At 35.2% G+C, this 27,657-nt stretch overlaps 2 long non-coding RNA genes across 4 annotated transcripts in view; one reads left to right on the forward strand and one right to left on the reverse strand.

Annotated features, from left to right (window-relative positions):
• The window catches only part of LOC110128359 (uncharacterized), a 99,212-nt gene extending 88,720 nt beyond the window's left edge, over positions 1-10,492 (reverse strand). For all 3 annotated transcript variants that reach the window (XR_002311141.2, XR_011488217.1, XR_011488218.1), the window contains exon 1: positions 10,439-10,492. This is a non-coding gene — a long non-coding RNA (uncharacterized lncRNA). The remainder of the gene's footprint in view (positions 1-10,438) is intronic.
• Positions 10,493-24,131: 13,639 nt separating this feature from the next.
• LOC139035600 (uncharacterized) overlaps positions 24,132-27,657 on the forward strand; it is a 37,428-nt gene continuing 33,902 nt past the window's right edge. Inside the window, exon 1 of the long non-coding RNA XR_011488220.1 lies at positions 24,132-24,265. This is a non-coding gene — a long non-coding RNA (uncharacterized lncRNA). The remainder of the gene's footprint in view (positions 24,266-27,657) is intronic.

Below are 27,657 nucleotides of genomic sequence, written 5' to 3' on the forward strand. Positions count from 1 at the left end.
GTCCAGTTTGATTCAACCATCCCACAGATAGCTATAAAGCTGCAATTGCAAAACATAGATAAACAGATTAAAGGGGAAGTACAAGGTGCCATAAAGTCTGGTCAGGGAGGTCATACAGACTGACCACCCACCTCTTATATTTATCATCAAGATTACTCAGATCCATGTTCATTTCACTCCAAGCCTAAAAGGTCATTTTCATTTGACCTCCTCTCCTACCCATCTCTGACCTCCAGAAGTCTTTTCCTGGGCTCTATAAAAGGCCCCCCAAATCTCACAGCAGTAAAACCCCCATATCCATAATTCCTTCTTTAAAATTTCTCTTCACCTTATTCAGTTCAGTTCAGTTCAGTCGCTCAGTCATGTCCGATTCTTTGTGACCTGGTGAACCGCAGCATGCCAGGCCTCCCTGTCCATCACCAACTCCCGGAATCCACCCATACCCATGTCCATCGAGTCAGTAATGCCACCCAACCATATCATCCTCTGTCATCCCCTTCTCTTCCTGCCTCAATCTTTCCCAGAATCAGGGTCTTTTCAAATGAGTCAGCTCTTTGCATCAGGTGGCCAAAGGATTGGAGTTTCAGCTTCAACATCAGTCCTTCCAATGAACACCCAGGACTGATCTCCTTTAGGATGGACTGGTTGGATCTCCTTGCAGTCCAAGGGACTCTCAGGAGTCTTCTCCAACACCACAGTTCAAAAGCATCAATTCTTCGGTGCTCAACTTTCTTTATAGTCCAACTCTTACATCCATACCTGACCACTGGAAAAATCATAGCCTTGACTAGATGGACCTTTGTTGGCAAAGTAATGTCTCTGCTTTTTAATATGCTGTCTAGGTTGGTCATAACTTTCCTTCCAAGGAGTAAGTGTCTTAATTTCATGGCTGCAATCACGATCTACACTTACAGTGAAACCAGGCTATATTTTAAGTCCATGTCTTCCCCCTGAGACTTTCAAAATGAAGCTTTTTTCTTTTTCCACCCCACATTCCAGGACTTAGGTTGGTGTGTCTTCTTCAGTTCCTTAAAACCTATGGCCTCTTAGAAGCACAACCAACCACCAGTCTGTATAACCACTTTCCTTATTTTATATCATCAAGCACCTTGGCACCAAACTCCTTCATGGGCTAAGTTAGCATCTATTTCACTGTCTTCCACTGTGCCATGACCCCTGACATCCTTGGTAGTTTCCATGCTGAGACAGATAATCCTTCTGACCCTGTGAACTCTCAGAAGTCTGAATCCTATGTTTTCAACAACATTTGTCCTCACTCTATCTTAATGACCTATTCTCAGAGTCATTTTTGTTGTTGCTGTTCAGTTGCTAAGCCATGTCTGACTCTTTGCAACCCCATGGACTGCAGCACACCAGGCTCCCCTGTCCTTCACTATCTCCTATAACTTAGTGAGTTTAGCTCAAATTCACGTCCACTGAGTTGGTGATGCTATCTAAACATTTCATCCTCTCCTGCCCCCTTCTCCTTTTGACCTCAATCTTTTCCAATATCTGGGGCTTTTCCAATGAGTCAGGTTTTTGCATCAGGTGGCCAAAGTACTGGAGCTTCAGCTCCAGCATCAGTCCTTCCCATGAATATTCAGGGTTGATTTCCTTTAGGATTGACTGGTTTGATCTCCATGCAGTCCAAGAGACTCTCAAAAGTCTTCTCTAGCACCACAATTTGAAACCATCAATTCTTCAGTGCTCAGCTTTCTTTATGGTTCAACTCTCACATCTGTTCATGACTATTGGAAAAACCATAGCTTTGACTATATGAATCTTTGTCATCAAAGTGATATCTCTGCTTTTTAATACACAGTCTAGGTTTGTCATAGCTTTCCTTCTAAGGAGAAAGTGTCTTTAATTTCATGGCTGCAGTCACCATCTGTAGTGATTTTGGAGCCCAAGAAAATAAAATATGCCACTGTTTCCATTTTCTCCCTATCTGTTTGCCATTATGTGCCATAAAAAAATCTATGGCACTATATACCATACTGCCATAAAGATCATGCCATACCAGAGGCCATGATTTTAGGGTCATTAGAGCTGTGTTTTCAAACTGCAAGTTTGGGTCCATTAGCAACCAAAACAATAATCTTTGGTTTGAGTTATAATCAGTGTTTTTTTCTTATAAGTTTAACACAGATTACATTTAAAAACATCAGCTTATTAAGTAAGGTAAACATTGTTTCATGAACATTTCTTTTAGATACATATAATATATGTATGGGCATTCTAAGTTGTTTTGAAAATCATATTATTTACTGTCTCCAGTTCAAAAAACACGAGAAACACTGACCAACTTTGTCATCACCAATAACCAAATTACTTCCAAAATCTTTATTTTAAACATTCAATTTGTTAACTTCCACCTTCTAATTTTAGAGCCTACTAATCTCCTCCTTCCTTGGGGAAAAGACATTACTGATGCTCTAACCCAAAAGTGATACCTCTCCTAATTATTATCTATCTCTGTGTCCTAATTTATTTTCTTCATAGTACTTAGTAGAAACTGAAATTATTCTATTTGTGTATTTAATGTCTGCTTCTCTACTAAAATATAAATCTATATAAGGCCAGGACTGCATATTCAGTTCCTAGCATTTTTAGTTGAATGAATGAGTGGGAGCTGACAGTGTGGTTGAGTTGGAAAAAATAGTGATGGAGAAGGGGTAAAGGAGTTGGCACTATCAAATATGCACTTTTAAGAAAATATCATTCTAGCTGGACAGCTTTAGTTGATACCATGTTCAATGAGGTAGCTACTAGCATAGTTTGGGTGAGTGATGATGGGAGCTTGTACTATGACCTGGGGAAGAGATGACAAGAAGTGAAAGGATTGCAGAGATATTTATGAAGATCAAATGATATCCCTTACATTCGGATATGGAAAATAAGGGTGAGCAAAAGGGAGATTTGAAGGATGTCACCAAGTGTTTCTGTGTCACTGACTTAGGGACAGTGGGAGAGGCCAAGGTTTAAGGGAAAAATAATAAGTGGTTGTTTGGGCTTGCTAAGTTTAATTTCTCTTGACATATTTGGGAAGAGATGACAACATGACAGGTATAAAAGTCTGGAACTCTCCATATGATCCAGCAATCCCACTCCTAGCCATGTACCCATACAAAACTATAATTTGAAAAGATACATGAACCCCTATGTTCACAGCAGCACTACTTGCAATAGCCAAGAATGGAAATGGCCTAAACAGATCAGCAGATGAATGGATAAAGAAGATGTGGTACATATATATCATGGAATATTACTCAGTCATTTAAAAGGATAAAATAATGCCATTTGCAGCAACATGGATGATCCTGGAAATTATAACACTAAGTGAAGTAAGTTAGCAAGAGAAAGACAAATACCATATGGTATCATTTACATGTGGAATGTAAAATAGGACACAAATTAATATATCTACGGAGTAAAAACAGACTCACAGATACAGAGAATAGACTTGTGATTGCCAAGGTGGAGGGGAATGAAGGAGAGAAGGATTGGGAGCTTCGGATTAGCAGAGGCAAACTAGGGCTTCCCTGGTGGCTCAGTGGTAAAGAATTTGGCTGCAATGCAGGAGATGGGGGTTCGATCTTTAGGTTGGGAAGATCCCCTGGAGGAGGGCATGGCAACCCTCTCCAGTATTCTTGTCTGGAGAAACCCATGGACAAAGGAGCCTGTGTGAGCTACAGTCCATAGGGTTGCAGAGTTGGACATGACTGAAGCAACTTAGCAGGCATGCAGAGGCAAACTATTATATCTAGGATGGATAAACAACAAGGTTCTACTGTATAGCACAGGAAACTACATTCAATATCCTGTAATAATAGACAATAGAAAAGAATATGAAAAAATATACAAATATATCTGTACATATATCTGAGTCACTTGGCCATACAGCAGAAGTTAACGCAACATTGCAAACCAACTAGACTTCAGTTAAAGTCTGAAGTTCTAAGGAATGATCTAGACTAAAGGAGGTAAATGTATAAGTCATTTCATACATAAGTAGTGAGGGGTGAGTTGAAATCGTACTCAATAAGATAATCAGGAAAGGCATCATAAAAGATCATCTGATTACCAAGGAACCAGACAGGCAGATGCAATATCAAAGTTTGCTGGATGGACATAAATAAAAGATAATGTGGCTAGAGAATGGGGAAAAAGGAGAGAATGATAGGAGATGAGGAAGATAGGTTCTATTATGTAGTGCTCACAAACCACAGTGAAGAGCTTGGATTTTATCCTCAACATTAATGGAAACTACTGAATTATACAATCAGATTTACATTAAAAATTTTTACAGTATTATGGTAAGACCATATAGCATGAGATCTACCTTCTTAATATATGTCTAAGTGTACAATGTTTTCTATAGGCACAATGTTGGACAAGAGACCTATAGAAGTTATTTACCTTGTAAAACCAGAAGTTTGCATCTGTTGATTAGCAACAACCCATTTATTCTTCCCCCCAGCCTCTGTCAACCAACATTCTCCTCTCTGCTTCTATGAGTTTGACTATTTTAGATACCACCTATAACTAGAATCATACAATATTTGACTTTTTATGAGCGACATTTCACTTAGCATAATATCTTCAAGGTTCATCCATGTTGTGTCACATATGGCAGGATTTTCTTCTTTTGTAAAGGTGGGATAAAATGCTATTGTATGTATATATCACAAGCTTCTTTTCTATTCATCAATTGATGGAATGATATATTTAGGTTGATTCCACATATTGATTATTGTGGAACATGGGAGTGCTGATATCTCTTCAAGATACTCATTTCCATTCTAATGGATAAACACCCAGAAGTGGGACTGCTGAGTGATATGGTAGTTCTATTTTTATTTTTTTGAGGAAACTTCATACTGTTTCCCATAGCAGTAGTACCATTTTGCATTCCTACCAACAGTGTACAAGGGTTCCAACTTTTCCACATTCTTGTCAATATTTTTCATCTTTTTTTTTTAATGGCCATCTTAATAGGCATGACATGATATCTCATTGTGATTTTGATTTGCATTTCCCGGATGATTAGTGACATTACTTTGGTTCATTTGTATATCTTCTTTGAAGAAATATGTATTTAAGTCTTTAGACCATTTTAAAATTCAGGTTATTAGTTTCTTCGCTATTGAGCTATAGGAATTCATTATATATTTTAGAAATGTAGCCACTATTAGATATATGATTTGCAAATATTTTCTGCTATTCCAAAGTTTGCCTTTGCATTATGATGACTGTTTGCTATGCTGTGTAGTAGCTTTTTAGTCTGATGAAATCTCATTTGTTTATTTTTGCAAGTTTATCTTCTTAAAAAGTCACTCTATCATTGTAAAGCAACTATACTTCAAAAAAAATTTTTTTAGATAAATAAATATGTTGAAATTTTCTTTTAAAGAAAGGTCACCTTGAGTACTGTGTGCAAAATGAATTGTGGGGGGGGAAAGTAGGAGGAAAAGTGGGGAAAATTAGGTAACACAGGTTTTGTAAAACCATAAAGAAGGATGAAGGTAGCTTGGGCTAGGCTTCTGAGGGTGAGGAAGAAAAATAGACTCTGACTGGAAAGAGTGTAGGATTAGAAGGGGTAGACTTTGTTGGTACAAACAGTGGACAAAAGAGGAAACATGGAAAACCCCTAGGTTTTGGGCTTGAGCAACTGGATGAATATTTATGAAGTTTCCTATGATGGGAAAGATTGAAAAAGAAGTAAGTATAGGAGGTAGGTATAAATTAGATCAGGTTAAAAAACTGTCATGTTGCTTATTGTCTTTTATCCTACATGATAAGTTTGGATATGACTCACATAATTCTGGTGACAGTTTCTTAATGTTAGTACTGAGGATGAGGGTTCTCAGATATTCTTTGCAACATTAGAGGACTACAAAATCTCCTTGATCATGATTTCCTGTGCCCTCTAAGGTCACAGGAACTTATACTATCAATACACTGGACCCTATACATTGCCTGAATACATTGCCTGCCTTATAGACTACCATTAGTACAATGCAACAACCTATTCTATCATTGTCTCTGAGCCTGAGAAAAATCATCTACTTTCCAAGTGTTAGAATTGAACAATCACAATGGAATTAGTCAAGCCTATTTCTTACTGAGCAACAACAAATGGTCTTGTTTCCAAGTCAAAAATAGAGTATGAGTCAAGAACCAAGGACTTTTATGGGTTTAACATTAAGTCACACTAATTCTTTCAGATAGTACCTTTAGGTTTAAAAAAATTTAAAATTAAATGTATTACTAAAAAATCCCTTCCAATATTTGTTTGACCACATGGTTCAATAGGTCACAATATACTATGTCATTCAATTCAATACATTTTTTGAGAGTGAGAATAATTATTGATAACTACAGGTAAACAATGGGACTGTCCAGGCATATTAGGACCTAGGGTCACTACTTTTGATAAACCATGATACTTAAGCATGAAAGTCCAGAGCAGTATATGGTTTCATTGAAATAAATCAGGTGGTAAAATACAAAGAATAAAATGAAAGGAAAATCAGGAATTCTGCATCTACTTAATGGTCCTTCTCTTCTTTCTCTTCAATTTCATTTATTTAAATATATTTATTTGATTGATTTAAAAACTGACCAGATTTTTAAAAGTCTGATTACATAGCTGTGAATTAAATTTCTGGCAAAAATTCAGATAAGATACTTATTTCATTATGTCAATCTAGGTCATATATTACAGTACAGTATAGTACAGTACAGTCGCTCAATCATGTCTGACTCTTTGTGACCCCATGGACTGCAGCATGCCAGGCTTCTCTGTCCATCACCAATCCCCAGAGCTTGCTCTCACTCATGTCCATTGAGTTGGTGATGCCATCCAACCATCTCATCCTCTGTTATCCCCTTCTGCTCCTGTCTTCAATCTTTCCCAGCATCAGGGTCTCTTCCAATGAGTCAGTTCTTCGCATTAGGTGGCCAAAGTATTGCAGTTTCAGCTTCAGCATCAGTCCTTCCAATGAATATTTAGGACTGATTTCCTTTAGGATTGACTGGTTGGATCTCCTTGCAGTCCAAGGGACTCTCAAGAGTCTTCTCCAGCATCACAGTTCAAAAGCATTAATTCTTCAGCGCTCAGCTTTCTTTATAGTCCAACTCTCACATCCATACATAACTACTGGAAAAGTCATAGCTTTGACTAGATAGACCTTTGTTGGCAAAGTAATATGCTGTCTTTTTAATATGCTGTCTAAGTTTGTCATAGCTTTTCTTCCAAGGAGCAAGCGTCTTTTAACTTCCTGGCTGCAGTCATCATCTGCAGTGATTTTGAAGCCCAAGAAAATAAAGTCTGCCACTGTTTCCAGTGTTTCCCCATCTATTTGTCATGAAGTGATGGGACCAGATGCCATCATCTTAGTTTTCTGAATGTTAAGTTTTAAGCTAACTTTTTCACTCTCCTCTTTCACTTCCATCAGGAGGCTCTTTAGTTCTTCTTTGCTTTCTGCCATAAGGTCATATATTAGTGCTTTAAAAGTATAAAGATGATGCTATAGATAAATCATCTATACATTCAAAGGAAAAATTAAGATGATTTCAAAAACCAAAGTAATAGTCATAAAAATAAAAAAAGCAATTTCAACATTTTAGTCAATAGATACAATATATGTTAATAGGTTAAATATATGCATACAAAGGAAATATTGCTTATAAATAGAATAAGAATATCATGTCTAAGCTAAATCTAGCTGAGTGCCAAATCTTTAGTAACCAAAGAAAAAGTGTTTCCCATAATGTAAACATATACTTGGAGATGTTTGTTTTCTCATTTCAATTTCAGTTTCAAAATATGCTGTATTTTCTGTGTAACCCATTTTTCACCCGCCCAATTACTAACAATCTTTTTTCTACTATCAAAAATGATCATTTGTTTCTTTATTGTAGTAGATAAAATATCCTTTCATTGTTTCAGCTCACAAGCTGTGCAGATCCTACCCACTGTTCTTGCCTCCAGCACTTCACATTATTGGTGTATTATTTCATGCATGCCCTACTCTTTTATCAATTGCTTTTGAAGTAATGTTAATAGACTAGAAAATTGAGACATTTATGAAGTATAGGCAGTGTTTATGAAAAAATCCATAAAATATGACACAGGCAAGACAAGATAAAAGCAGCATTTTAATAGATTATGGCAAAGAGATCCTGTCAGAGTTGACAACTGACTCCTTCGAGATCACTAATTTTTATGGGATTAATTCTGTGGTATAAAAAATGAAGTTAAATGTCCTAATTAATCTGTAAATAGCACACCCACAATTAAACCTTGTGGCCCCTTCTTGGATTAGGGCTGCAATTTTTGAAAAGTAATTATCTCACATTTATAATGAAGAAGGTTTTGCTCTTTTCATTTTTTTTTTTTTTTGTGTGTGTGTGCCATTTCAGCTAAAAATCCACCTGGATTCCAACTTGAATAGCAACCTTCTGATAAGGAAATCAGTTCACAGCTTGCCGTGCAGCACATCCATTAGACTTGTAGGCTATATACTTATGAATGGTTTATATATTAAGAAAATAAAATTTGGAGAAATGGAGTGAAAGAGTGGAGGGGAAAAAACCTGGAATTTCTCCACATTTGAGCAGCTATTCTTTATTCCACAATTTATAGCAACCAGAAAGATTCTTAGTTCGCTTCTCTTGTGGAGTTGACAGCATGCAAGGCCCTGTTTCTAACACAGAAGTTGGAAAATACCTTATGTAGGAGTTAGAAATAAAGCTATCATCTGACTTCCTGACGCTGTGGCAGAGTGCTCAAGAAATGTCTGTTCCGTTTCCTTTCTTTACTTCCCTTTTAATATTTGAATTTTAATAATACTACCATAAATGTCTGATGTTATCTGTATGTAGGCAAATGGAAATAACATGATTGATGAAACATTAATTATTTTGAATATTTTTAAAGAGTTAATGTTAACAATGCATACTAGCCTTTATGATTTACATTCATTATTTCATTGCATCCAGACAACAGCTCCAGAGACAAGTATTACTGCTTTGTTGTTAAAAATAAGGAAACTGAAGTTGAAAGATGCTGAATTACCCTAATCATATGTATATGATAGGTGATGGAATAGATTCTTGCATCCAAATCTCCTGACTTGAAATTCTGTGCTTTTTTTCATTATAAGAATACTGTGAGGTTATGTCTGCAATCAGAAATAATCTGTTGACATAGTAAAATATCCTATCAGTTTTGGTGAAGAGAAAATTATTCAGATCAGTGGGCTATCAAGTAAATAAAAGGGTTTAACGACCCTTTCCATTTGGATATTCTGTTTTTTGGAGGAATAGGAATATATGTAACCACCCCCCCTTTTTTTTTAAAAAGGACAGATATTTTCTTCTTTGAATCCCATGAGAAAGTATGATTGTGAAAGTTGATAACTTTTACATTTATAGTCTATGGCTCCAACAATAGGTAAGCTGTGATTATATTCTTTTAGATAATACTGAAGGAAAATGGTTTACCATTTTTGAGAGAAATATCTTTTAAATTGCTATTACTTGGCAAGGTAGTACCAATATTAAGAAAGCAGATAGTTCTCAAGCTATAACAGTGAAGTTTTTTGGTTGTTTATAGTCTTATTATAAATTGCTTAAATATTTTGGCTGAACTAACCAGCTGATGTGGTTAACATGATTAAATGACTTGTGTATTTGATGCCTAATTAATGGAATTAATTTCACACTGAGGAAACTTGCAATCTACCTCTTGCATTTCATATGAGAAAATAGGGAACTGAGAGGAAGTGATTTGCTCAAGATCAACACAAATTATGTTGCAGATTCCTGATTAGAACTCACTTATGATCCCAAGTAGAAGTTCCCTTCCAATAAATTACCTTAGCTGATTTTATCAGACTACTATTCAGTCAAAACCTTGGATACACATTGAATGGAACATTCTTCAACAGGTAAGACATTTAAGAACAGTTAGGCCTAGTATTATAAACATGATTGCAAACAGAAGTCCTAAGCTGACAGAAAGAGAAAATAATAAATGGCACCTTTTTCATCTCTAAACTCTCTAATACCAAGAAAACACCTTAAAGCCCTTGCCTTGGGTAAAAAATATTTGAAATGCCAAATCCAGTTATCAATTCATCTCTATGTGTGTCGGGAAGGATTACTACAGTTAAGTATATTCTAAGCCTGTTTATACCCAGCATTATTCTTAAAGTTCCAATAAGAGTGCTTATTTTTATTTTTGAAGTGACACTAACCTAAGAAAGAAAAAAAAAAAAAAGAGTATGTTTAAGCCATGCTTCAAAGCTCATCTCCATGAAACTATTTTGATGTTTTCTTTTTAAAAAAGGAAGCAAGCTGCAGTGAAATTAGATAACCACACTTTCATGTTCTCTGAATACAAATAACAAAAAGAACGTGATATACTTACAGATTTTGATAATCAAATTTGAAATTCTGCTTATTTATGCAGTTACTCTGTCCTAGAATTGAAAATAGAGACAACTAGTCACAGAGGAACACTTTTAATATTATTATTTTCACATCTTCATGTAAGAGCAAATGAGGAAGTCTCCATGTAGAGCATGGTGCATGCAAAGAGGAATTTTCCTGTGGCCAACCCGTGCACTCAGTAATGCCACAGAGACAGGCATAAAGGCTTTTTATTATTGTGTGCTTTATGCTGTGGCTGCTGCTGTTTAGTTGCTAAGTCATAACTGCAGCCCCATGGACTGTATACCCTGTTAGGCTGCTCTGTCCATGGGGTTTCCCAAGCAAGAATACTGGAATGGAGTGCCATTTCCTTCTCCAGGGGATCTTCCTGACTCAGGGATTGCACTCAAGTCTCCTGCTTGGCAGGCAGATTCTTCACCACAGAGCCACCTGGGAAGCCCCCAAGTGTTTCATACTCCTTGCTAAATAAAGTTGGGTATCTTCAAGACAGTTGATTCTACCATATACGGTGAATGATTCATTTTAAATATTTTTAAAAGGTGGTACATAGTGACTCTTCTCCAGGGTATATAATGCTTCCATGTAATTGTCGGTAACATTTCTTACACTCACAAAATATTCAGTGTCATTGATAGAAGATAATGACCACAGTCTTAAAGAATGTAAAAATAACTTTTATGACTTTAACTGCAACATACTCTGCACTAGCAAAATGGACATTTTCCAAACCACTTTGTTTTTAGTTCCTGATTATTCTCATGACTCCAACCACTTAGATTTTATGTTTTAGATTACTCCCTTTTACATTCAATAACCACATCAAAAAGTTCATAATTGATGTGCAATCTAACATCTCTCTACTTGCCACAAAACCACCTGTGCTAAGAGTTTGAGGAATTTTGATGCAAGCATAGAGAAAATTACAGATTCTTAGTTACTGTGCTTAGACCATTTAAAAAACCTACTTAAAGATATCATATCAACAGGATTTTATCTATATATATACATATATTTCTAAGAAAGAGCAGCTACATTTTTTCAAGTTTTGTAATAAATTCTGTCCTTTCTCACAGTCATCAACCGGAAGACACAAAATAAAATAACATTAAAGTAGATATAGTACTCAAGAATCTTCTATTGGATATGTTTTCTTTTTAGGAATGAAGGAAAAGTCTCCCATTTTTGAGCCATTCTTTTATATCAATTCTACAAAGTTGCATGTAACTTTATAAATATTTTTAAAAAGATATATAGTTTTGTAAATATTTAATATTCTCCTAATTTGATTGTGAATTGTAAATGTCAAGTATTCTGTTTTGCGGTTTTTTATGTTTTATTATATGCAATTAAAAAGGAAAATCTACATTTTTAGAATGTTCTTATGAGTAAATTTAATGTACTGAAAATAAAAATTAAAAAGAAAAGAAAATTAGTACAGTGGAACAGAAATACATATATTGTTAGATCCCAAGGGTCAACGTGGTAAATCAAGTTTTGTTATTTTTTTTTAATGGTTATTCTGTTTTTCTTGTGTAGGTAAAAGTATTGTTGGAACAGTAAGTCTTTAACATCTGTGCACTTTGGATCACCTTAAGCCAGCTGGTTCCTCTCAAAATTGCTCATCTTTTGTTCTTATTAAGTTCTGACCTGGGCCCCTAGCCTTAAGACAGCTCTGTGCTTTCTGCAGCCAGGATATCCTCTTCAGGACTGTCAGACAATTTCAAATGATTGATGTGTTAGTCTGGTGCTCTGGTATTTTTCCCTTTTGTAAGTCTCCGTAAATCTACAGCTCATTCTATAAGAATGCTAATTAGGTCTCCTCTTACTTAAATCCATGCACATTTTTCTTGTTTTCCTGTATCTTTGGAAGCAAGCTTTAAATTTATATCACAGTGTTTCTTTTAAAAAATAATATTACATATAAATAAAACACATTTTCTACCAAAGGAAACAATTTAAGCAGCAAACTCTGGAACTGTGCATCCATTGGACAAACCTGAAGCATGTTTCATAGGTCCACTCTGAAAATCAGAACTCATTTCCCTACCCGTCTTTTACTCCTTTCCCCTGCTACTTCTTACTATTTTCACTCTTATTTGGATGGCTCTCTACCCTTTCCCTCATGATCAGAGGCAACGAGTACAGGAGGTCTTGAACTTCTTTATCTCTGAGGACATTTCAGTTTCTGCTCCAGAGTGTCACCGAGGGACTCTCATCTCACCTAAGTAAGCCATGCCACTAACTGAGTCACAAACAAGGCAGGCTCCGGCTCTTTAGGCTATCCAACTTGTTTTTTACTATAGAGATGTTTTCACAGGAAGACAGACCTCCATCTATCTCAGGGCATTAATTCTAAATCTCTTGCCTTAACACATATTGTATCACGTTTCCCAATCTCATGATTGATTGTCCTTTTGGGGCCTTGTATGACCTCTCATTCTGAGGCTTAGAACTGAATTTCTGGCTTCAACTTTTTGCTTTCATTCCTGACCATATTTGGATTTTTCCTCTAAATAAGTTACTTTTTTCAGCAAACTGCTGGGCCACTAAGGTTTCCAGGGCCCTATAACTATCTCAACATAGCCCCCTACTGGTATCGCATACAACATATGCAACCTGACTCCAAAAGTAAGACCTGGATATCTTGTAATGAATATCACTGGGTCAACTAACACAACTGGAATACAGATGGAAGATTAGGGGGGAAAAAAGTCTATTTTAAATCTATTTGTATGTAAGACAGTATTCTTATTTGTAGAAAAAATACACATTGAAGTGTATGAGTAAAAGACCATGCAACTCATATTTAAAAGGTTTAGAAAAAATGCATGTGTGCATATAAACACACACATATATATCATAATATATACATGTTATATATATGTATGTGTACATATATGTATGTATATGTATATATATATATATACACATACCTACATACACATATGCAAAGAGAGAAGGAGAGTGCACATTCATCTGATAAAGGAAATGGGGCAAAATACCAACAACCGGTGAATCTGGTAAGAAGATGTATGAGTGTTTTATGTACTATTCTTATGGTCACTATTCTTAAGTGAATTTGAAATAATTGCAAAACAAAACCATAAAGAAGCAAAAATTGTGCTCAGAATGCCAATAGCTTTTACATGTCAAGATACAGTCAACTATGGAAAGAGGGGTGGAGAAGACTGGAGGAAGGCAGGGGAATTTGTGTAGGAGACAGAAATCTCTTAATTGAAGTGGCTGGTGGTCAAAAAGAGAGAGAGGAAAAAAAAACTTGGAAAACTCAAAATTGGAAGGGCAATTCCTATAGATCTGAGAGTACATTCATATGCCCAGAGATTTCTTTCTTCTCTATAAACCATAAACATTTAAGAGTTGAAATATTTGTATTTTATGGAGACGTGTAAAAAATGACTTTGTGTATTAACATCTATGCTATTTGTACTTCTACACACTAAATGTAATACATTTAACTTGATTGTAACAATTAGAGGGTCAACACTATGGATAGAGTTAATATGTGCCTATCTGAAACTTAGCAGATAGAGACTGCCAAAATAAACAAGTTGAAAGTGAGAAGGGACATTCAAAGTACATTATTGTGTTACTGGAACATCTGGTACTAACACTGTCAAGTTTACATATGTTCTCAAATACTTATTTATGTAACAATCAAATGCTAAGCATTCCAGCTGCACTTGTAAACTTTTTATGAACTGAAGTCATACGCACAAGCTCAGCTGAACATATTTGACAGAGGGAGGAGCGTGAGCAAACTATTAACTCTCAGAACTGAAGTTTCATTGCAATGTGACCTTCTGGCAGTTTGGTATGAGAACTAAGCTGCTGGCTCACATGAGATTCATTTTATTTGAGTAAGTAGAATCAGAAGTATCTAATCAATGGGTCAAAATCATGATTTGGCAGCTACCTTTTGAGCACATAATTTATTCAGGAAAGAAAATCGTATACAGATTTAAAAAATAAAACAAAGGATATAATGATACTGAGTCATTAAGGAAAGAGTATTTGATACTAAAGTGAAAAAAATATTTTCTTTAACACATCCTAGAGCTAGTACAGGTAGGCTGATGGATCGTGGCAATGTATAAATTAGAAAAGACAGCAGAAAAAAGGAGGTGCTTTTGTATGACAATCATCTGATATTGCTCCTATGAAAATTATTTGCGTGTACCTTGCCTCCTTAGTGACAGGATAAATGATAACTATCTTAAACCCATTTTAGAGTACAAAGGCAAGAACAGTGGCAAACAAGTATTTCTATGCTATTTTTCTCCTTTACTAACAAAAGGAAATAGACATTGTTTTCTCCGAAGTTTTCCTAATCACTGCTTTGATCCAATTTCTGTAGTATACAATATTGCAAAAAGGAAATAACTCACAAAGGTCTTCATTTTATGAACAGAAGAAGGTCTAAAGTGATTTCTGTCAGGTTGAGGTTAAAAGGACACAATTTTGAGGGGAAAATAAGAATCTCCTCCCCTCTCGATCTGACCAGCAAGATTTTGAAAGTTTCCTTTAGAATCAACCGGATGTTTCAGAGTGAGGCATTGATCTTGAGATGTGGAAGTTTGGAGTCCATGTGATTCTCCTGCTCTGTCGTTCAGTCGCTAAGCAGGTCTGACTCTTTGCCATGCTATGGACTGCAGCACACAAGGCTCCCCTGTCCTTCACTAGCTCCCAGGGTCTGTTCAAACTCATGCCCTTTGAGTCGATGATGCTACCTAACCATTTCACGCTCTGCCATCCCCTTCTCTTTTTGCCTTCACTATGCTAGCATTTGCAATCACAAAACTTATACCTAGAAAAATAAACCCTTCCCCCCACCCTCTATGTAGGGTTAGAATAATGGCTTTCAACCTGAGATACATACATCAAAGTCTCACACCTAGGTCGCACCCCAGACCAGCTAAGAGTGAACCAGCCTGGTGTGATGGTGCAGCTGAGACTGAGAACACTGCTTAGAATGAGGATGGGTATTCTTTATTGATCATGGGATTAGTTTTGCAAAAATAGCACTTTTACAAAATAATCTGGACGCACTAGGTGCTCTCCATTTTCTGATTTTTAATTAGGCCTGGAAATTTGGGATTACTAACACAACAGCTCTGATTTCTTCAAACTCTACCTCTTTTCCCATTTTGAAAACACCTTAAGGCTGATAGGGTTCTGTTGTAGGATGGTGGTCTAGACTTCTAAACCCTACTATTTCCTCCATTTTAGATGAAGAAGAGTAGAATAAGAACAACGGATTGTTTTCATTTTTGACAAATTATGAAAAAAAGCAGTAAATTTTGCTTACGAAACTACATTATTCAATGGAGAGGGTGGGGTTTAAGTGGCAACTTAAATCAAAAGGGGGACAGGAAATAATATTTTTAAAATGCGTTTTAGAGGTTTTTGAAACAATATGGCATGTATATGCAAATTTCTAGACAAATGGTATCAGCCAATGGAATAACTGGAATTCAGCTTCAGGAAGAGTGACTCTAAGTCCCCCTCTGCCTGGACAGTTCAGGTTATACCAATTTTCTCAGAGTATTAATAGTATCTCAGGTATTAATAGCTCCTTCTTTGATGCTCAAAACATCTTGTTTGGACCATAAATTATATTATAAGGGATTAGAAAGTTCTTATTGACAGAGAACTCAGTCTAAATGTAGAGACCAGGTACATGAAATACATATAGCAAGTACTCAACAAATACTAGCTGCTACAAGATTGTCATCATTAATTCACAAGCAATAAGTTTTAATGACAGTCTACATATGAAAAGGAAACAAAAAGGCACACCCCCAGATTTTAATCAGACCTCTATAATTGAATTGGTTTTCTCTACATTCTCACATGTGGTCATGTAGTTTCACCTTTGCAAATAGATGGCAGTCTTCTTACTCTTTTTTTTTTTTTGGTAAACAAAAATAAAATTCTAGATAATTACAAAAGGACTTTTGTCTTCAAAATGTCAGAGGGGTTTATATAATGTAAAGATAGCTCTAAAATTATTACCAAATAGGTAACCTTCCTTATAATTTCATCTATGTTAAGCAAATTATGCTTAGTGCTTTGGGACAAGAAAGCAAAAATAAAATAAAATAAATAAATAAAAATAAAAAAGACAGGAATGGCATTTAGATATACTTTAAATACAGCTATCTGGAATGTTCTCTTGTTTTGACTTATTCCAGAAGGAAAATTTAAAACAATGAGTAAATGAGTATAAGTTACAAAGAAACATATTTTAGCTAAACATAAGGATTTTTAAAATAGAGTTGTCCAACAGAATGGTTTGTTTTAGGAAATGATGAGCTCCTTTTCTGAAGATATCCAAGTTGAGACTGGATAAGCATCTGCCAAGGATGCTGCAGGAAACATTTCTGTACTGTGTGGGAGATTAGCCAACAGAAGATGATGCCTTAGGTTCCTTCCAATCTAAGTTTTAAAATCTTATGACTATTTCAAACATGAATAACTACTTTAATGATACAAACTCTGAGGACCTGGTTAAGAAAATGAAAAAGAAGAAAAACAAAATAACTTTACTTGGGTTCCAGGAAAAGCAGACTATATGAAGAAGCTTTTTTTTAAAGCCAAGATAAAATGTAAGATAGTACTAAGATAGTACATTTTAAAAGCATATGCTTTATGATGCATGAAGTTATTTTATAACACTTAATACAAATAATAAAGCATGCATTTCTAAAAAATAATTGAACTGAAGAATAAGAAATCATTTGCTGAATTATTAAATTATACAAAATAAGATAATAAGAAGCTCGGCAGAAAGCCAAAGAAGGACTGGCTGACTAAGGTTTTCTACAGTCTCACAGTCCTAAGGGGACAAAAACTATAGTTCAGGAGTTTCCAAGAGAGGGAGATCCTGATGAAAAACTCCAGTATATCAATTAGCAACCCAGGTGTCCACATACTAGAAAAGCAGAGACAAAGTGTAGAATGACCATCACCAAATCTGCAATTGAATGCTAGAATTAGAATACAGTAATCTGCCAACATTTTACTGGCAAGCTAGAGCCACAGAGAAAGATAACATTATTCAGAGTCACTATACTTTGGCAAACATAATATTTGATACTAATAAAATACTAAGAAAACAGACATGACACAAAATAGGAGAAAAGATCAGATCAATAGATGACCTATTTATTGGAATTATCAGCTTGGATAAAAGGGGCATAATTAGGCTCAAAAAAAATAACATGGAGAATTTATAGATTTTAAAAAGAATAAATAAAAATTCTAGGGCTAAAAATATAACAGCTGAAATTAAAAACTAAATAGGTGTGCTAAATAGAACATTGAAAGATGAAGAGAGGGTAAGTGATCTGAAAGAAATACCAGAAAGTATTAGGGCTAAAATTTGGTGAATAAACGAGATGAAATGCTAAAAAGTTTGTCACTTTAATACAAGTAAAAAGTATACATAACTGGCATCCCAGAGGAAAAGGAGAACAGGAAAAAAACTTGAAGAAATAAAGACTAAGAATGTCCAAATTGATGACACCAAATCAAAGAAAAACTTCAATAAGTCACACACACATATAGTAGTTTGTATCTGTTAATCCCATATTCCTCATTCATCTCTCCCCTCTCCGTCACCCTTTTGGCAACCATAAATTTGTTTTCTATGTCTGGATTCTGTTTCTGTTTTATATATGAATTCATTTGTGTTATTTTTTAGATTCTGCACATATGTGGTATCATATGGCATTTGTTTTTCTGACTTATTTCATTAAGCATAGTATTATACTAGCTCCAACCTTATTGCTGCAAATGGAAATATTTCATTCTTTATTATGGTTGAGTAATATTCCATTTTATGTGTACGTATGTGTATATATGTGTATATATAAACTTCTTAAGACATCTTCTAAAGCCAGTCATCTGTTGATGAGTACTTGTGTTGCTTCTGTGTCTTGGCGATTATAAATGGTGCTGCTATGAACATTGAGGTGTATGTTCTAAAGAATACTTTCAACAAACCTCCCTTAATTGGTATATACATATCCTGTAAAAAACAATAAAAGAACATATATGTATATGCATCATTCACCAAAATTGACCATGTGCTGGGCTGTAAAGCAACCTCAACAAATTGCAAGAGGCTGAAATTATCTAGAGCACATTCTTTGACCATCAGTTAATTAAGCTAGAAATCAATAATCAAAGAATTACAAATATCTTTGTTCCATATTCTAAACTAAGACTATAGCAAATAGGAATAAATTTATATTTACTTTCAGTTAATTACCAAAAAATCTAGACAGTGTTTTAACTTTTCATAGATGAAATAATATATAGAATTATTTTTCTTAATTATTTTTGCCTATATATCAAGTTTCCACTTTATATACCTGGGATAACTCACATGATAAAGATTAGAGCTGAACTGAAAACTTTTGTTATTAAAAAAGAGCCAACTTGTCAACTTCTTTCATGTAGTTAGACGATTGCCACAAAAACAAGAATACATGTCTACTAACCTTAATAGACTGACCTTGCGGTCCAATGTTTTCAGGTGCCCAATAAGAAATTCTGAACATGCAGAATCTATTCAGGATGAAAGAGACCATCACTGATCTTTATGTCACTCTTGTGGGTAAAACAATCTATTGAGATAAGTACTTCTGGCAACATAGTTTCTACAGATACTCTGAAAAGGGAACCACATTGAGAGAAACAACATAAAACAAAAAACCAAAACCAAGAAAATAACTGTGGAAAGGATCTTCTCTCATTGTTGTAGTTCAAGGTCACTGATGGAACCTAGACATTAATTTCTTGCCTCTCTCCAAATTCTGCTTAAGTGACGGTAGGAATATAAATCTAAAAATACATCTTTAGCAATGTTTTAAAGTTAGAGGGGTGCTACTAGCATAGAAGAATAGGAAGAAATGTCTGGAAGGTAGAAAACAAAATTGGGGAAAAAAGATTAAGAAAGAATTGGGACAAAGTTGAGAATTCTGCAAATCCAAAAAGGGATCAGGAAGGACATTATGTACAATATATTCTTATACTTTTCACCTCTTTGCCATTTTGCCTGGGATTATATAAGAATTAGTTCATTCACTCTTCTAGTTCACTAAGCTGATCTTTAGCTATCATGTCTACTATTTAGCCTGAGTGGTTTTTTAAAAAATTACTAATCATTTCATTTTCACAGCAGCTTTTTTTTTAAAAAGCTATTGTCTACCTGAATGTCACTAAATATATTAAATAAAATAATTGTGAAGTTTTATTTGTTTCACAATTAACTTTGTTCCCACAAAGCCTGCATTGTTTTATTGTTGAATCTGATGCCTCTTTTTGCTTGGGTTGGCTATTATTGAATGTTTGGTTTTTGGTTATCTATTTATATTTACGAGCAAGGATCTTGATTACTAAGAATTGTCTCCTGGAATGTATCAAATGACAACATTCACCTGGTTCTGAGATTGACAGTGATTACATGGTGCTGGCCACACTGTCAGGCTGTTTTGTGTACACTGCATATATTTTACATGTGGTGCACTTTCTTGTTTGGGGCCTATTAATCAGGGGAGACACTATCTCATCAAAATCTCTTTTGGGACTCTCCCACATCATATTTGGATTTCCAAATTTGTGGCTTTCTCCTGTTCACAATAGAATTAGTGCAGTGAAGGCAGGACACTGGTGAAATTGTTCTACTATCATGGCCAACTGGACAGAACCTATTTTCAGTTCCCTGAAGCCTTTAATTTTGGGCTTATTTATAGGCTCCTTTTGTTCTGGAGGATATTTTCCATCTCTATGGAGCTGCAGGCTCCTCTGTACTGGGATATGCTTCATATCTATTATCCTATTTGCCTTATGTCTTCCAGAATTTTGTATTTCTGATGGCACCCTTGCCTGCTTTCTAAAGTTGCTATGGACTTATTTTACATTTCTTATGTCAATTCAATGAAATTTTGGTAGAGTGGAAAGAAAAAAGGCTGTCAAAATGTCAATCATTCTTCTTGAACCAGTATATAAAAAAATTTCTATGTCAATTCACTTGAATTTTCTGAGTAATTAAACAAATGTAATCTGATAGGACCTCCTAGTTTACTCAAATGGGAGCTATTCATCTTAATTCTGACTCTCTATTGATATTTTTGTAAATTCGTCCAGACTCTGTTTTTACAATCTTGCTTCAGCATAAGAAGTGTAACCCATCCCTTCCTTATTCCTTCCCTTTTTTGTATCTCCAATCTTTCTCCTGTGGCTCTTCTTTTCTCTTAAATTTAAATTTCCCTATTCTAAGTCCTTCAGCTTCATTAGCAGGACTGATGCTGAAGCTGAAGCCCCAATACTTTTGGCCACCTAATGCAAAGTACTGACTCATTGGAAAAGACTTTGATGCTGGGAAAGATTGAAGGCAGAAGGAAAATGGGATGATAAAGGATGAGATGGTTGGATGCATCACCAACTCAATGGACAGGAGTTTGAGCAAGCTCCAGGAGTTGATTATGGACAGGAAAGCCTGGTGAGCTGCAGTCCACGGGGTTGCAAATAGTTGTACATGACTAAGTGAACTGAACTGTTCTAAAAGTGATCTCTTCTGTTTCACCTCCCTCCTATCCTTCATAGCCCTCTCATTAACTTTTAAGCCCAAAGAGAAATAAACATTGCCAAACACTCACTCTTGAGGAAGTGCTCCTTGGGGTTCCAATATCTTACTCTACTGTGGTCCTTGTCCTGCTTCTATTAAAATTAAGTCTGAAGGTAGTAGGGCTTTGGTGATTCTCTCAAGGCTGATACTAATGCCAAAGAGAGGGAAAAATCATGACAGTTGATCAGAAATAGGAAGAAAAGAATTAAGAACAATGCTGAGCACTTCATAAGTTAAATCTATGTTTTCTTAGTCTTCATCTGCGTAATGAATACTACTGAACCCTGACTCTCACTGAAGCTATCTTCCCTAGGATTCCATGATCCCACTTGAATGTGGTCCTCTTTCTACCTCTTGGATAATTCCTTCTTTGTCTGAAGGGAGTCAATAGTGTGGGAGATTTCTACAATATGGAGGGCAATCTGTAGGAGTGTCAAATTTTTTTTTAATTCCTTGAAATTAATCAGAACTTTGAAGGAATAGATCAAAAAAACAAAACAAAACAGGACAAAACCCAAGAAAACAGGATTGGAAACAATATGAATTGAAAGGTGGGTCTAACCAGTTAGTTGAGAAGCAAAGCAGAAATAACACTGGGTTTCAAAGCCAGTGATTTCTGAATGGGAGATTGTAATCTTAGTGTTGCCTCCCTGATGGAATGTCTGATAGATGTCAAGGGCTTAAGCCCTTAAGTGTAGCAAATCAGAGGAACATCGTTCATCTCATCTGCTTAATGGGAAAAAGGCTTGGTCATATATTGAGTCTCTGTCCTTTAGTGGTTCTGGGGGCAGATGAGTCAGCCTGCTCATGGCTTGATGCTGCTCACTGTGGCTACCTGGAATGTGCCAAGATCAAGGCAGAGATCCTGCAGAAAGTACAAATTTCCCAGGTCACTGTCACAATACTCTATTCCTTTATTCCATACCTATTAAGTATTCAAGCATTTTCTTATCAGTAAATTCTCTTCTATTTATTTACTTCTGATGTGACTTGGGTTGTTTTATAGAAAAAATACTTTTACCTCTAAGCTTGTCATGGAAAATGTCTTTTAATTTTTTCTTTTTTAAAATATATATCCCTAGTATATGTTGTATTCTGCATCAAAATTAAATATCCTTTTCTAGAAAACTTCCTATAAAAGTTAACTTCTCTGTCAAACTACTGTAATTTCTTGAAAGCATTTATCATTGTACAATCAAAGCTGTTTTTATTTTTTTCATCTTTTAATTTGAAAGTTAAATATTTAACAAAAACTGGAAAAGATAATTAAATATTAGTAAATTTTCCTTAGTAGTCTTGTGTCGGCAAAACAACAACAAAACATCTGATGTTTGGTTGTTTAAGACTGTGTCTGAAACCATTTACTTTATGAGTAAGAAAAACAGAGACAAATTAGATCATTTGGAAATGACCATAAACTGGAGGTATAGAGTTGAGCTGAGGAAGTAAGATTATCCTGGTTCCACAAAGATTCATTCTTTACCTCACTGCTGATGCCACTTTCCAATGTTACTTTTTCTGTTTTTATATTTCAGAATCCCTTTATTTCTTAAGCCTTACCATGAGTGTGTACCTCCATTTGTGAATTACTGACAATTGTTGTTAAGAAATGGTAAGAAATGGTTAAGAGAGGGGGAAAAGAGAAACTTGCGATAATAATCCATGCTAGAAAACATGAAAACCACAGAAATTTGAAAACAACACAACAACTATACCAATGGGAGACAGCATGATAAAAAACAGCTTTCAGAGTCAGGGATAGCAGGGCATGAACCTTGAGTGAGGATTAAAGGAGATAACCATAGAAGTGCCTGGTATCAGCATTCAGGAAACTGTCCCTTCATGTAAAAGTAATAGTTACATAACCTGCAGGTAGACGGTGCTTGAAGGTGGTCACATATGCTGAGCTAATAACTGAGAGATCTTACATGTTTTTCAGATAGAGATGGACCAAAATAATATCTCTCAATTCTGATCTCTTAGATTTAATAGTATCTGAAGAAGGAAAGATATATCCATAAATTTAAGAAAACTATAACTCTTCTAAGAAAATTATTAGTGATATCTTGAGTAGATTTTATACAAAATATATTCCATTTATAATATTTATATTCTTGATAATGGTTTAGTGTGATTGTAGCATTTGATGATGGTATAATGCAGAGGTTAGCAAACTTTTTCTGTAAAGGTAAATAGTAAATATTTTAGGCTTTGCAGACCAAGAGGCAAAATTAAGGCTATCATATGGAACATAACAAATTATAGAAAATATAATAAGTTGCTTTATTAACAAAATTCAAAACACAATAATAATAATTGAGAACATTAAAAATACATACCTACTAATGGTAAGAATAAAGTTCTCTTTTTTTTCTTTTGGGATAATATTTCACTTAATAAAGTTTCAAAGTTAGTATTCTCTGGCATCAATATGGTGGCAAATATTCATTGTAGGTAGTATCAATATGGCAGCAAGCTGGCTTTGGTCTGTGGGCCTTAATTTATTGACTTCTACACTAATGATCTTTAAAGCTATTATAACTTGGCCTTTTATAAAAAAAATGAAACGTGACTTTAAACTTTAGGTTTTATGAAATAAAGCATCTTCAACTTATCAAGGTTTTTTTCCTGTACAAATTACATGTAAACAAGATTAAATCAATGAATATACTTTAAAATGTTATGTGAAAAAACTATCCATTTTAATTTCAGAATTAATACTTCCAATGAGTATTATGATTGGTGATATCAATGACTTTAATACCTTATTTCTTTGTAAACAATAGACAGAATAAGGAAATAAACAATTATCCAAATTTTAGCTAAAACAAATTGATCTAATTTCTGATCTCTGAAATTGCTTATAATGTCCTCTACACTAGATTTGAGGTTTGTACACTTCCCAGTTAGATCCACTGTAAAAGATAAGTTGTAAATACTAAAAAATTAATACTATATTCTCAAGGATTTTTTATTGTTTTCATATATTGTTATTCCTTACTTTGTCCAAAGCTCTAGAAAGGAGATGAATCTTCACTGAACCAAGAAACTAAGAAGATTTAACAAGACAAAGAAGTAAGAAGCCAGAATCATATCTGATGAGGCTGAAGATTACTAATAAAATGGAAAAGGGGCAGTAAAATTCTTGAGGTAAGCAGAATCCTGGGATGATCACTGAATTATGGGACTTAATTAATAAAGAACTTGGGGGAAATTACCTCTCTTTAAGAGTATTCCAGGTAAAAGAGAAAAATTCAGGTAAAGAATGCTTAGGAGATAACTGAGCAGCTGATCATCAATAAAGCAGATAAAAGAAGTAGGTTTTATTATATATTATATCTTTCGAATAGAAGAAAATAGAAAACAAAATAACCTTCAAAGAGCTTCATATGAAGATACCAAGCCACTTTTGAAATTAATATTATTTCATTCCTATATTCTGAAAAATTAAGTCAAACACAATTAACAATTTGCATTGCATGCCAGCAGCCATTCTTGAGATGCTACATCCATTTTTCACTGCCTGTGGACCACTAAATCACTTATTCAACATTCATTGGCTATGTTCTTCCTTAAACTACTAAGAAAATGAACTTAAATTATTCTGAAGTGTTACATCTTGACATGCAAGTTAATACTTAAAAGTGAACCAAAGATTTAAAAAAAGGTAAAGGAAAATCCCTAAGCAAATATTAAAGATTGAGTATCAAAATCTGCTCCCCCCCAAAAAAAAATCCCTTTTTCTTTTAAGGAATTTCTTGCTTCAGGAATTATGAAACATTTGACTATTTTCATGTTTTATACATTTCAAATAAAAATTTGTTATTGTTGCTGAGTCATTAAGTTGTGTCCAACTCTTTGCAACCCCATGGACTGTAGCCCAACAGGCTCCTCTGTCCTCAACTGTCTCCCTGAGTTTGCTCAAATTCATGTTCATAGAGTCAGTGATGCTGTTTAACCATCTCATCCTCTGCTGCTCCATTCTCTTTTTGCCTTCAAAGAAATATAGACTGCTATTTTTCTGAGGTCAAGTAAAATTCTACAGAAGAGTAGAGATTCGGCTCAGATGAGCTTTTCCCATTCTTTTCTGTTTCGTGATCCTTGGATAAATATGGCACTCAATAGCATTTATACCTAGGAGACAGAGGATACCAGTAATAAAAAAAATCAAATAAATTTAAAAAAAAATGGCAAAAGCTTTAGAGTTTCCATGTTGGAATACTTCTACAACTTCTCTTAGTCTAGAAGTAACAGAGAATTTGAAACTTTTCATACTCACATCTTTGGTTTAGATAGTGTCTGATAGCTGCAGAGAGATTTTGACTTGGAACTCATGTTATGCAAAATGTGTCTATGTTGGGATTTGGGGTTCCTAATCCAAAGCAATTCCTTGAGGAGGATGTGCAGGTTATAAGGGTTTCCTGCTCCATTTTCTGGCAGCACCTGGCTGGTTTGCATGCCTACTAATAACCCTTGTAAAGGAGCTGCTTCTCCTATGATGTCTTGGCAATGCCATGTGGGGGAAAACTAGGTGTCCTACTTATGCTCAGCTATTCCCAATCTACAGAACTGGTAGATAACAGATGGGCTGACAGATCCACTATTACACATATTTCCCAGAAGTTGAAGGTCTTCTGTTATTGTTGCTAATCTCTTTTTCTCTGAGTAAGTCTACAGTGGGTAAGTGTGCCAGGGGAAGTTATTTTGGAACCATCAAGATACTCCATTGCTTTCTAATTCTTTGGAGATTATCCATTCCATTATTCCATTAGACTATCTAGGCTCATGGCATTCTAAACCAAAGACTTTTAAACTGAGGGATTTCCACAAAGAAACATAATTTTCATCTTAGAAATTAATGCATAAGAAAATTTTATTTATTTATGCACACGTAAACTTCTCACTCTCAAAAGGATTTGAGACAGCCACTTTTGAAAATTTACCTTACCAGTAAATTTATTAGAATTTGTTATCACACTAATGTGATAATTGAGCAAGAGACAATTGACTAAGATTCTGAAAGTACTCAGTCTCTTGCATTTAGAAGATTATTTCAACTAGCCTATACTAAAAGAAACCTGGGTTATGGATATTTGAATGTTTTTTTTAATATGATATTTTTGGCTATTTTTGTATGTCTTGAGTATCTCATAAATTTCAATAGCAATAAAAAGCTATACCATATTTGCCATATTGATAAAAATAAAAGACTAATAATAACCTGTGTCATATACATTGGTTCAAAATTTTTGAATAGTAATTCAACAAAGTATTCATCAGTTCAGTTCAGTTGCTCAGTCATGTCCAACTCTTTGCGACCCCATGGACTGCAGCACACCAGGCTTCCGCATCCATCATCAGCTCCTGGAGTTTACCCAAACTCATGTCCATCGAGTCAGTGATGCCATTCAACCATCTCATCCTCTGTCATCCCCTTCTCCTCCTGCCTTCAATCTTTCCCAGCATCAGGGTCTTTTCAAATGAGTCAGCTCTTCACAACAGGTGGCCAAAGTGTCAGAGTTTCAGCTTCAGCATCAGTCTCCAATGAACACCCAGGACTGATCTCCTTTAGGATGGATTGGTTGGATCTCCTTGCAGTCCAAGGGACTCAAGAGTCTTCTCCAATACCACAGTTCAAAAGCATCAATTCTTCAGCACTCAGCTTTCTGTATAGTTCAACTCTCATATCCATACATGAACTGGAAAAACCATAGCCTTGACTAGATGGACCTTTGTTGACAAAGTAACATCTCTGCTTTTTAATATGCTGTCTAGGTTGGTTATAACTTTCGTTCTAAAGAGTAAGCATCTTTTAATTTCATGGAGGCAGTCACCATCTGCAGTGATTTTTGAACACCCTAAAATAAAGTCTGCCACTGTTTCCAGTGTTTCCCCATCTATTTGTCATGAAGTGATGGGACCAGATGCCATGATCTTAGTTTTCTGAATGTTGAGTTTTAAGCCAACTTTTTCACTCTCCTCTTTCACTTTCATCAAGAGGCTCTTTAGTTCCTCTTCGGTTTCTGCCATAAGGGTGGTGTCATTTGCATATCTGAGGTTACTGTTATTTCTTCTGGAAATCTTGATTCCAGCTTGTGCTCCATCCAGCCCAGCATTTCTCACAATATACTCTGCATATAAGTTAAATAAGCAGGGTGACAATATACAGCCTTGATGTACACCTTCTCCTGATTTGGAACCAGTCTGTTGTTCCATTTCCAGTTCTAACTGTTGCTTCCTGACCCACACACAGATTTCTCATGAGGCAGATCAGGTGGTCTGGTATTCCCTTCTCCTTCAGAATTTTCCACAGTTTATTGTGATCCACACAGTCAAAGTCTTTGGCATAGCCAATAAAGCAGAATTAGATGTTTTTCTGGAACTCTCTTGCTTTTTCAATGATCCAACAGCTGTTGACAATTGGATCTCTAGTTCCTCTGCCTTTTCTAAAACCAGCTTGAACGTCTGGAAGTTCACGGTTCATGTACTGCTGAAGCCTGGCTTGGAGATTTTTGAGGATTACTTTACTAGCATGTGAGATG

The sequence above is a fragment of the Odocoileus virginianus genome, chromosome 6 (genome assembly GCF_023699985.2).
Source record: "Odocoileus virginianus isolate 20LAN1187 ecotype Illinois chromosome 6, Ovbor_1.2, whole genome shotgun sequence".
Lineage (NCBI taxonomy): Eukaryota > Metazoa > Chordata > Mammalia > Artiodactyla > Cervidae > Odocoileus > Odocoileus virginianus.